Source organism: Sinocyclocheilus rhinocerous, unplaced genomic scaffold (genome assembly GCF_001515625.1).
Source record: "Sinocyclocheilus rhinocerous isolate Xijiao unplaced genomic scaffold, SAMN03320098_v1.1 scaffold1182, whole genome shotgun sequence".
NCBI classification, from domain to species: Eukaryota; Metazoa; Chordata; class Actinopteri; order Cypriniformes; family Cyprinidae; genus Sinocyclocheilus; species Sinocyclocheilus rhinocerous.
The window spans coordinates 860766-870430 of NW_015624203.1; positions in this window are offsets into that span (position 1 = coordinate 860766).

Here is a 9665-nt window from a genome sequence, read left to right on the forward strand (position 1 = left end):
AGTAGAGTGTCAGCCTTCAGAGTTCGAGAGAAAGCCCAAGGGTCATGCGAGCATGGCCCATTTATGACGGCCTTCAAAGCTCCCACTTTTGGGGTGGTGGGCAGGCCCGACAGGACAATTGGACATCTTCCTGATATAGATTTTCCCCCCACTCAGGTAGGAGTCCAGATGAGGACGTTGTGTCGCCGCAAGACGATCACTACGGACGCGTCCCTTACGGGCATCAAGGACGTCCAGTCGGTGGAGTCTGGACAGAGGTACATCGTGGCTGGCACATAAATCGCTTGGAGATGCTAGCAGTCTTCCTGGCTCTCAAACAGTTTTTACCCCATTTGAGGGGTTGTCACGTATTAGTCAGGACGGACAACACGACAGTTGTGTCGTACCTCAATCGTCAAGGAGGATTACGTTCTCGCCCCCTGTGCAGGCTGGCGAGGCGTGTTCTTCTCTGGGCTCAGACAAAGCTCCTGTCGATCAGAGCAGTCCATATCCCAGGTCGCCTGAACTCAGGAGCGGACCTGCTCTCGAAACAGAGTCTGCAGGATGGGGAATGGGGAATGGAGATTGCACCCCCAGGTGGTGGATCTTATATGGCAGAGGTTCGGCCGAGCGAAAGTGGACTTGTTTGCTTCGAGCACCTGCTTTGGTTTTCCCTGTCTCCCCTGTTGCCTCTAGGTCTGGATGCTCTGGCCCACAAATGGCCCAGGACCAATCTTTATGCTTTTCCCCCAATCCGGTTGCTCCCAGCAGTGCTTCCTTTGTAAATCAGTGAAATCTGATGAAAATAGCGCGCAGCACGCTATATAGCTCACCTACGTGCGCTTTGGGGGCGGTGCTAAGTGCTATTTGGCCAATGAATTGGCGTGATGGTATAAGGGCTTCAGACATTCGTCACACCGAAGGTGTTCCCCAAAGCGATGACGTTATCGCAGGTTACATACGTAACCGAGATATATCTCCTCAGCAGTTCACAGCAGGTTGGAGACAGTCAGCGGGATGCAATGGCAGCCAGCTTATCAAAACCTTATCAAAATCAAAACTTTAAAATCCATTACCATAGAAACATGTTAGGATTAGATATACAGCTGTAGGAAAAAAACATTTCCAAAATATTAACTATTATGGGCAAAGGTATTGGGACACACCTTTTAATTATTGAATTGAGGTGTTTGAATCAGACCCATTGCCACAGGTGTATAAAATCAACAGAGTTGGGCAAGTTACTTCCAAAATGTAATACGTTATATATCAAGCACCTAGCCATGCAGTCAACTCAGCCATGAAGCAGAAGACCACGTAAAGTCACAGAGCTGGGTCATCATCGAGTGCTGAGGCACATAGTGCACAGTAGTGATGCAAAGTCCGATTCATTTCCGCGAACCGGTTCTTTTCGGACAGATCGGCTCATTGAACCGGTTAAAAAAGCCGATTCATGGGTTCCTGACGTCATCAAGCAATAATGTCTCTACGCATTTCTTTTCTAACAACTCCGTGCCATGTTGTATCAATGAGTCATTTGTATCAACACATATTGAAACATTCAAAAAATAAAGTTATTTGTGTGAAAGCATATTGCTGATTATTGCCATATAATTCACTTAAGTTAATGGTGTTTGTGGTCACAGTTTCATTCACGGATCCTCAGATACGACTGACTGGCCAATATTGACTAGCCTACAACTTGGATAAGATTCCTAAAAGTTTCACACCTACAGCACACATTACAGACATTGATGCACAAACGCGGATATGTTCTATGTTCTATGTGTCTAAAGTATAAAGAATGAATAAACCAGTCTTATAAACTCCTTGATTTCGCTTAAGCAACTTTAAATATAATATGCATGCACAAACTATTGTAAAATTTATTTACATCACTCGACAGAAAGGTTTTTGCAGGTTTTAATAAAATGTAAATTTCATCCATGAAGCAGAAGACCACGTAAAGTCACAGAGCTGGGTCATCATCGAGTGCTGAGGCACATAGTGCATAGTAGTGATGCAAAGTCCGATTCATTTCTGCGAACCGGTACTTTTCGGACAGATCGGCTCATTGAACCGGTTAAAAAAGCCGATTTGCTACTTCGGCTGTGCATCCTGCGTCATCAACCCGGAACTAAAGTTCGATTCAGTTCGATTTGTGAACCGGCTCAACCGGTTACTTCCTGAAAACCGGCTCAAAAGAACGATTCGTTCAAGAATCTAACATCACTAGTGCATAGAAGTCACCAACGCCCTGCTGATTCCATAGCTGAAGAGTTACAAATGTCCACTGGCATTAATATCAGCTTAATGGAATGGGTTTCCATGGCTGAGCAGCTGCATGCAAGCCTCACATCACCAAGTACAATGCCAAGAGTTGAATGGAGTGGTGTGTAAAGCATGGTGCCACTGAACTCTGGAGCAGTGGAAACGTGTTCTGTGTAGTGATAAATCATGTTTCTGTGTTTGGCAGTCTGATGGGCGAGTCTAGATTTGGCGGATGCCAGGAGAACGTTACCTGCCTGACTGTATTGTGCCAACTGTAACGTTTGGTGGAGGAGGGATAATGAGGGCTGTTGCACCAGGGCCAGTACACAAAACAAGGTCCAATAGGAAATGGTTAGATGAGTTTGGTGTGGAAGAATTTGACTGGTCCGCACAGAGCCCTTACCTCAACTCCACTAAATAACTTTGGGATGAACTGGAATGGATAGTTCGAGCCAGGTCTTCTTGTTCAACATCAGTGCCTGATCTCACAAGTGCTCTACTGCATGAATGTGCAAAAATTCACACAGAAGCACTCCAAAAACTTGTGGAAAGCCTGAAGAGTAGAAGCTGATATAGCTGCAATGGGACAACCAACTCCATATGAATGTCTATGTATTTAAATGCAATGTAATTAAAGTCCCTGTTGGTGGAATGGTCAGGTGTTCCAATACTAATAATAAAAATTTTTATCATCATTATATTGGATTATTAATCCATTTATTATTAAGGGTCATGCTATTTTTATCTACATTTGTATCATCCATTAATAAAACTGACTAAAATGCAGGGCAATTAGATGCTTGTTTGTTTAAAGCAGTCAAAGCATTCATTTTGTTCTCTCCACAGGCTTTCCGAGGTTAGGAAACTGTTGCCGCAGTAAACAGTGACAGCAGAACAGATGCATTTGTGTGGGTTTGTTTGCATGCGGGCTGCCAATGCTTGGTATGAATCTCAGTGTGGTGTAGGTGTTGTTTGACAGCAGGGGGGTTGACGCTCTCCTTCTGCCCAGGTCTGACCCTGAAGAATAAGACTAGTCATGCATAGCATGAGCTGTGGTTAAATCACTAGTGCCTGGAAAGCTCTGCAGAGTCTGAATGGCGAGGGCAGAGGCGCATCACCAAGGGAGATATTTCAAATGAGTCACGACATGGCCTCTAATGCAGCATTACAGCTGCACAGCAACTGTTGCACTGATATGCAATTATTGTTATGAAGTAATAGCATCAGAAAGTCTTCAGAATGCCACGAGTCTGGGAGAGTATCGTGTTTATGTCTGTTGTAACTCATATATATTGCATCTGTCATTTCATAGCACTGCATGTGCGGCAGAAGCATTCGTCAAACCAAGTGGTAACCGCAAAAATAAATTTAAAATGTTCATATGTTCTGCTAAACCTTTTCTCAGAACTCTCTGTGGCATCACTGCAAATGAATAAATGAATGAATAACCGCATTAATGAATTAATGAATGTTAAATGAGTAGGTTGTCCAATTTTGTAATATTTACAAAATAGTATAGGTGAAAAGTATGAATGCACTACTACTGTACTTCCACCAAGATTCTGAAGGGAGCACCCAATGGACAATCTGCCAAATATGTGTTTTTCCTAGAAATTACATAAAATTACAAAACAAAGTCTTTGAAATGCCAAGAGTCTGTGTTTATGTCCATTGTAGCTCAAATATATTTCCTCTTTCACATCAAAGCACTGAATGTGTGGCAGAAGCAATTATTTAGATAAAAGACTAGAGGTTTGAGTGCTCAAATTCCTTTACTTAGCATGTGAATGACATCATCTCTCACCATCATCCAGGAGGGTTTAAGATATGACCTCATGCTCTCACTATGTCATGTTCTCAAGAGAGCTTGCATGTGCGGCATTAATAAACTATTCAGAAGTTTGCTCATGCTCTAGTTTAGGAAATAAAGGAGGTCAAATGCTCCCTTATTCGAAAACACCAAACCATTGTAAACACAACAGGCTCTGTCAGAGATTTGTTCCTTCTGGGGAAGAAATTAAGCAATTGGTGAGGGAGAATTTTACGGCATGCTGAATACAAAAGGAGATTTACAGTCACTGACTGAGACAGTCTTTCCTTTGGCACCCAATGCAAAGGCACCATTCACAAGTGTTCTTGTTTTCGCAGAGTTGAGATATATATTACGAGGAGGACTGTGAAATTTATGGGCTAACTGATGAGAAGAATAGCTACCATAATGAGGTTGCAAAGCATCCACTGCATGCTGTGGTGAACAGTGCAAGGTCTCAGCTCAGGAACAAAATGTCAGTAATATTACATTGGTTCAATCTTCTGATAGACTCTAATCTGTGATGTTATTGGGTATTATTGTAGATTACAAGATCACAACTGAACAGCAAGGAAGACAAATTGATAGCAGGAAGATAATATTGATCATTTGGCCAATCTGAGAAATTATACTGAACATCTAATTTTTTATATATGCAATAAATGTTCTGTTTTCAGTTTTGGCTGTTACTAGATATCAATCTTCTCAATAACAGGATACATTATCTGTGAAACCAATTTAAACCCTTTGAACTTCACCTCTTTTTATTGTCAGTGTAGTGTTTGGTCTGCAAGCCTTGAAAAGGTCAGTGACAGATTTAGATGTTTAATTCTGAGTATGAAGCTGTTGGTCCCAGACAAACTGACACATATTTGACCCTTAAGTCACCATTTCAATTAACTCCCCCTAATGAGCTGACTCATAGCAGCATCTGCTTAATCACCACAAATCAGCACACATGCAAAGTATACTAGGAAAAGGTTCTGAAGTGTTTTAAGCTTCTGTGTACAATATAGTAAGAATCAGAAGAGGATATTTGCCATATTTGCTATATTGTTTGTGCTACTAATCTGATAATTGTGTAGAGTAATGAGTTTTAAGAGATTTCTAAATGTGGACACTTATGCCACACTTAAAGAAATAAAGAGCTAGTAAAAATGCATTTTAAGTGATAAAACAATAATAATAATAAAGTTTACACATTTTAGTTATCAAAAGTTACCAGCAGTGTGGACTTAATATCCACCATGTTGGCATTGTCATGTGACCTCCATTGTAAGTTGCATCACTTCTGTTGTGTAGAATGCATCACTTCTGTAGAATGTCAATTCAGAATTGGCATAAATAGTATATGATCCGTACTTTTTGTTTATACTGCGAATTAGGAGATCAAATAGTTCTCATTTCACATACTACTTTTCACGTTCTATATTGTAATAAAATATGCATATGCAGACATGGGGATTTTTTTCTCAGAACCACTGAGATGAACTTTAACATACTTAACCATAGTATGGATGATGTACTATTTCTGCATATCCCATGAGGCCACGGGAAAAGAATAACACAACAGACAATGTAGGTCACATGACAATGCCAACATGGCAGATAGTACATCTGGATTGCAACTACATTTTGACTAAAATGTGTTCAAATACATTTTATCTTTATTTTGAACTGTGTATAGGTTGTTTTATCATTTAAAATGCCTTTCTTTAAAATAAATTTGTCTAATGTTTTGTTGAATTATACAATGAAATTCGTACATTTTAAGTGTAGCTTAAAATCTTATCAAGGCATTGATGTGTGCCTGCCTACAAAATCACCACTGGCTCTGCACCCCTTTACCTAAATTCATTACTTCAGAATTATGTGCCCTCTAGAAGCTTGCGTTCTGCAAGTGAACGTCGCTTGATTGTGCCATCCCAAAGAAGCACAAAATCACTTTTACGGACTTTTAAATGAAATGTTTCCTCCTGGTGGAATGACCTGCCCAGCTCAATCCGAGCAGCTTCCATCTTCCTTAGCCATCTTCAAGAATCGGCTAAAAACACATCTCTTCCATCTTTACTTGACCCTCTAACTCTAGCACTCTCTATTCTAATTCTATTCTTTAAGCTCTTTTATTGATTGTGATTGCTTCCATTGTCCTCATTTGTAAGTCGCTTTGGATAAAAGTGTCTGCTAAATGACTAAATGTAAATGTAATGTAAATGTAAATGTAGCTTAATTGTCCAAATACGTCTTTGGGCCACTGTATATCTGATCTCATGTTCTTTCACCTGAAACTAAGAAGAATGGAGAATGACTGGTGAACTGGATATTTGGCATGTACTGATAATCCAATACCGAAGGCAAAATCGTGACAGGAAATAAATTCAGCATAGGCTTAAAATAAGGCTATTCCAATTATGTAAATTGCAGAGAAGTGGTGCTGCTAGTATAAGTTTTAGGGTCCAGGCTGCTCATTCAAAGCCTGTTAGTTGCTCTTATCGTGTTATTGTGCCCTTGAGAAAGGAACTTAACACTGGGTTGCTCTAAGGGGTCTACCACTGCAACTGATGTCCCTTGGAAAAACAACTTCTGCCAAACTACATAATAAGTGATCATTTCTTCCCTTCATGTCTGCAAAGGTGCTAATCATGGGCAATCATTTCTTTCCCCTGAAATCATAGAGAGGTCCTTTTTCTGATGGTGGAAGGTCTATGCAGTATGTTCCCACCTCATTATTGTTGGGTCTGCGCCATGTTGCTTGATGGGTCCAATATGAATGAGTACCTGTGTGCAGACTTTGACTAGAGACATTGAGATGCTAAATTACTGTGAGGGGAGTTATGCCAGTGTATGCCACTTTAGTGCATAGTATTTCAGTGAAAAACTCCACATGTCTACAATTTCTATGCAATCCAGTTTAACCATGAGCTAAATGTACTGGACAAGCACTCTGATGGGATGACTTTGAGTGCAAACACACCTCTTTTCTATAAAGATTGCACCTTATTCACAAAAGTCAACTGATTTCAGGACACTTTTGGGTGTATTTACCTGTGTGCCATTGCCTGATTAGCTTATCCCTTTACTGAATCGTATGATAGAACAAAACAGACAGTGGGTATGATGCTGTCTGTGGATAGAATTTTCATTTGTGAACTCTGCGCTGTTGGTTTAAAAAGAGTCTGTGATGCGTTGCTATCTGAATGTGAAAGTACGCGTCCTTTAAGTCCACGGGCACAAACCAGTCCCCGGGCCGAATTGAATTGCATCTGAATTGAAGGGTATACCCACGCTCTACCACACTGAGTAGCCAGCGCGAGATTCCCTGGAATAACTTCCCACGCGCTCAGGAACTGATATAGCGGCTTGGTCGTTGGAAGCGCCAGCGAGTGCTGCGCGACTATAACCTGTGTGGGCGGCGGCTCTGCACTGCTTTGAGGCAGGGCGAGCGGCACCGCATTGACTGAGTGAGGAGGAAAAAGCTCTTTTTGTGAGAATGTATGCATTTTTATTGAATGAACATCCAACACACAAACATTCCAACACATGAACTTGTGGCGCTTGGGAGTCTCCGGACATCCGGTTCCTGGCGAGGAGCGGTAGCAGACACCGCTGCGGTCGCTGGCATGGGGTTAACCCTCCGTTGGGAAGAACCAGGTGCCGATGAGGATCTGGATCTCGCCGTCTGCTGCTGGAAAGTGCGCATCGGCATCACGTGACTCATGGCTTTGGCGCACTTTTGAGCCTCCGCGAAGCGCTCAATAATGGACTCCACGGCATCACCGAAGAGGCCGGAGGGAGTCACAGGAGCGTTCAGCAGCACTTTACGGTCAGCATCCTTGGGGTCAGCCAGGCTTAACCATAGGTGCCTCTGAAGGACGACCATAAAACCCCTGTTTTCACCAGCTGCTCATGTACGTCAGGGAAGAAGGGGACCGACGCCCTCGAGTCAGCTTTCTGGGTGGACCTGAAATACCAGGAGTCGAGCTTACTCCTCGCAGGCTCCTCTGGAGGATTCCAGGTAAGCTCCAACTCCTGGACTACCTTTGACAGAACCCTCATGAACTCCTCCTGGAGGTCTGGGGTCCCCATGCTCTCCGGCTGATCGAACTCCGATCCCGCCCAATCTTCCCTCTCCGAGGCCGAGATGGACATCGTGTCATCCCCCTCCTCCTGGCCAAAGGACACAAACTCCGCGATGTTGGAAGGAGGGCGGAAGCAGTCCTCGGGGAAGGAGGCGACCGTTGGGGTTGGCGGAGCGGCAAGACGACGCTCCCGTCACCAGTGGGCCTCACCCTGAATAGGCCGCAAGCCCCATCGCGGCGGGTCCGGAGCACGCGGGCCGGCAGGTTCGCGCAATGCCCGCAGTCGGACTCGTCCAGCGGCGCCATGGCATGGGCCAGGCCCAGGCAGGCGACGCAGTGGTCGTGTTGATCCAGCGGCTCGATTGGTCCCGCGCAGATCTTGCAGATTGTTGCCATAGTGAATTCAGCAGGTGAAGTAGAAGATTCTGACGTAATTGTCGCATGCACCGCATTTTATACTGCCTCTCGAGCTCGTCAGTATTTGCATGTGATTTGCATACTTCGCGACAATTGGCCAGTCATTTGGACTGGCGTTAGCCAATAGGACTTCAAGAAAGGTTGGAAGGGAAGGAGTTCCCATAATTGAGAAATGTCTCCGTGATGTCTCGTGAAAGCTCGAGAGGGAACGCAGTTTGAATTTGGCAGTTATGTGACGTCACCGAACGTTCTAAATCCCTTATGTGGGACTGTACTCCCAGGGGCACGGAAATAAAAATCCCATATGTGGGACCGTACCGCTCAACAGGTTAATGACTTTACCTTCCTGCAGATATAGGAGAATGGAATGCATGTCAGCAGATCAATAATTGGATTTGATTTAAGCACCACAGGAGACAGAATAAATAATATTTTCTTCTCAAAGAAAGGAAATTACCTCTAGCCTAAAGGTTAATCACACAATTTACGTCATAATAGGTAAAGGGCTGTTGTCTGTGTTAAATGGTGCAGTTGTCAGTAGGAGTTCCATTTTTGGTGCACATGGGTTTGATGAAAACATTTGAGCTCTGGATTTCTTCTCTAAAGTTTGTGTTATGATTTTGTGCTGATATACGAGTTCAGTGACTTCCAATTAAACTTTCATATGTTTTGCGTTTAATATGTGTGAGCAGGAAATCCGCACAGTACTACCAGGATTAGCTGTAGACTGCATGAAATTCTACAGTCCGGCTCATAAAGTCATGTCACAAGATTGACTGGTGTACGCCAGCTGACTAACTTCACTCAAAGATGTTCATTTCCCAGAAGTGAGCAAATTTAACAGTCTATTATATGCCAAAAAGTAAGGAAAAGGAAAACAATTCAGATAAAGTGAAAGTTAAAACGTACTCGGTTACTAACGTAACCTCAGTTCCCTGAGATACGGGAACGAGTACTGCGTCTTGCTTAAGACGCTAAGGGGAAAACTGATTTTTCTCCGAATACTGAAGCCTTTTTCAATCACGCAGTGAAACTGCACAGCCATTGGTTCATGCAGTGTGTTAAAAACAAACCAATAGCTCGGCAGCGGAGCTGCACGAGCCTATGGC